Below are 3,238 nucleotides of genomic sequence, written 5' to 3' on the forward strand. Positions count from 1 at the left end.
TGCAGCTCTGGCAGCAGACACAAGCCTCGGCCGTTGTCAGGAGCAGCAGCGTGGGCCCCACCGAAGCCCATCCTGTGGGAGCCCAGCTGGCCGCAGGGAGCCGGTCTCCGCGCACAGCGCAGAGGGACACAAGCAGTTCCCCTCGGGGCTGCCTGGGCCTGCGGGGGCATCTGAGGAGGAGGCTCGCTGAGGGCGAGGGTTTCTTGCTCCCAGGATGGGAGTCCAGGTGCCTGTGGGGCAGGGGAAGGGCCACAATTTGGGCCTGCCCCGTGGTGGGCTCCAGATTTCCATGGGGGCCCAGGAGAGCAGGGTCCTCAGAGGCCCGGAGAAGCCAGAGACGAGTGGCATTATGTGAACCTTCTCGTTCTTGCATGCAGAGAAACCTGGGTTAAGCTGGCAGTGAAGCCATGCTCTCTCAGGCCAAGGCCAGACTGGATCCGGGCTTCCGGTCAGCAGCAGATGTGGGGCTCAGAAGACGACCCAGTACTTAGGGGAAAAGCACAGAAAACGGAATCTGCAGGGAAAATAGAAGATGAGCAGGCGGTCCGAGAGCAAGGGGATCCCGGGAGCAGGGGCCGCCTGGAAAGTTGAGGTCAAGTCTGGATGGACCCTAAAAAGGTTTGGGGCCCAGCTTCCACCTGGCCTTGACCGTATTTGTGCAGCTGCTCTTGGGGGCTCAGCCTGCAGCCTTCAGCCACCACTCCCCAGCACCCAGCCTGTCCCTGCCTGGACTTCCGCCCTCCTGCACCTCTGGGAAGGACAGAGCAGGAGAGGAGTACACACCTGCCAGCCTCTGCACCCCTTCCCCCACTTTGGCCGGGCCTGTTTTCTCACCCCTAAGTAAGTACAGGGAACAAGAGCTGTGCCCCACTTTGGCTCTGGATCTGTTTTCCTGACAAAGAACCAACCAGGTGGAACGTGGCACTTTGTGGGCCTTAGGGTTTCCCGACTTTTCTGCCTTTGGTGGAGACTGAGGAAACTCTGGGCCACACTCCTGCCAAAAGTGTGGCTGCAACTGCAGTCCTTCCCAGGAGCCAGCTCCCCCAGTCCCAGGGGAAGGAAGTGTGGATGGGAGGAGAAGGGAGAGTGCCCCAGCTCCAGCCAGAGGTGCCTCTGCTGCTCCCTGTCTGGGCCATCCCCAGCAAGAAGGTGGTGCGACCCACGGCTGCCTGGCCGAGCCCCGGAGTGAGACACAGCCCACAGGGAGGCAGTCACGGAGCTGGGGTTTCTGCCTTTGATGGACCCACAATCAGAGAAGCCAGGGATCAGGGCAGACCCGGATGTTGTAGGCAGCAGCAGGCCAGGTAGGCCCTGAGCAGAAGGGGGAAAAGGGAAATGACTGAAGCGCTGGCATGGGTGGGACCCAAGCCTAGGAGCCCCTCCCCTGCTGGTAAACAGGAAGCTCCAGGCCTGAGGGAGAACAGAGTCCCTGGGGAACAGAGGCCAGGGTGGGGAGCAAGCTGCGCCCAGGCCTGGCTGCCGGAGTGATGCAGGGCAGCATGGCCCACTGCCTGTCCAGCTGGGATGGCGCAGATGGGCCACCTTAGCTCACTCAGAGCAGGGGCTGTCAGGACGGGCCTGCCTTGGATGGAGCCAGGGGCGCAAGGCTGTCCCTGTGTCCACTAAGCAGGGAGCTGTGCCTAGGCAGAAGGAAGCACCCGTCCTGTGCGCAGCTTTGACCTTCTCTGTCCCCTCCATGTCAGCAGCTGCCAAGGAGGAGCCCCCCTGTACCCGCCACCCAGCCTATGTGTGTGTTGGGGGTGGCCAGCTCTTCCTTCAAGGAATTAGGTTTCCAGGGTAACTTGGCCCTGGAGCCCAGGCAAGATTGGATAACCCAGAACCAAGCCCTGCGCCCCAGCTCAGTGTGGCCTGGGGCTTCACCTGTTGAGGCAGGTGCAGGGAGTTTGGGGCACAAGCTGCTCCCATGGGAGGAGTCTGGGGGAGGGGATCAAGTGCTTCTGCTCCCTGGCACCCCTCTAGCCTGGGGTCTGAGTGCTTGGCCCTCAGCTGTGCTGCAGGAGCTGTGTCTGAAGTGACCAAACTCTGCCTTGATCCTGAATTTGGTGCACGACCGCAGCACCCCAGGGAGGTCAAGGACTGAGAGCTGGCTGGGGTGGGCAGGGAGTTCTGGAAACTTCTGGACCCGAAGACTTGAAACATGGCCTCGAAGGCTGCATCTGCTTTAATTAGGCCCAGAAGACAATGGGATTCCAGGCAGAGGTGACAGCCTGTGCCCCTTGAAGACATTGCCCAAGGGAAAGGAGTGTCAGCAAGGCAGACGATGGGGCAGAAGCCAGGCTACCAGGCCTGAGAGCAAAGCAGGGCACAGGCGGCAGGAGTTTATCCTCCTGCTGCTGGGCCTGCCAGGCCAGTGGAGCCAGGTGCCTGGCACCCCAGGGTGTCCTCCCCCACTGCTCAGCAGCCCTACCTGTGCGGCCCTCAGCTGCCCCACCCTGATGCCCATCTCGCTGGGGTGGGAGGCAGGCTCTCCAGATGGCCCAGGCATAGCTAGGTGTGGTGCACTTCTGAGCCTAAGACAGGAGGATCACGGCAAGCGTTCAAGGCAAAGCTGAACAGCATAGCAAGATAAAAAGGGGCCCTGGGCAGGGGATGTAGCTTATTGGTGAAGGGCATGCCTGGTGAGCTCAAGGCCTTGAGTTCGATTCCCGCTACCAAACAAACAAACAAAAAAGGCCCAGGCCCAAAACAGGTCTCAGGATTCCCTTTAGGGGCTTGCGGCTCCCCACCCATGACTGGTTGAGCAGCCTCTAGGATATTCTCAAAGTCAGTTCTTCCGGGAGTGAGAGGGGCCTTGGGAGGGGCCTGGTGCTCAGTGGTACTTGAAGAATGGCAGGGTGGGCGGAGCAGCCCCTGAAAGAGGGGTCGAGCTCTTGTGCCCTGGCTGGGACCCCAGAGAACCTCGAGTCTGGGAGCCAGCGAGGGTGGGGTTTGGGACTGTTCGGCCTGGGATGGAAACTGACCCTGTGGGAAGTGACTGCGGCCGCCTCCAGGGACACAGTAACAGTGGGAGGAGAGTGCGAGGGGTGAGCCCCTCCCGGGCTCTTCCAGCCTCGCCTAGTTAAGGGTGGCTTTGCAGTGACTTTATGGGGCCCGGGCAGCGGGCCTCGGGCACTGCTCGAGAGCGCCCCCTGCTGACGCGGCGTTCGGCCCGCAGGCGACGTGGTGGATGTGTACCAGCGGGAGTTCCTGGCGCTGCGGGACCGGCTGCACGCGGCGG

The sequence above is a fragment of the Fukomys damarensis genome, unplaced genomic scaffold, assembly GCF_012274545.1.
Source record: "Fukomys damarensis isolate Sample0158 unplaced genomic scaffold, DMR_v1.0_HiC HiC_scaffold_9, whole genome shotgun sequence".
In the NCBI taxonomy this organism is placed as follows: domain Eukaryota; kingdom Metazoa; phylum Chordata; class Mammalia; order Rodentia; family Bathyergidae; genus Fukomys; species Fukomys damarensis.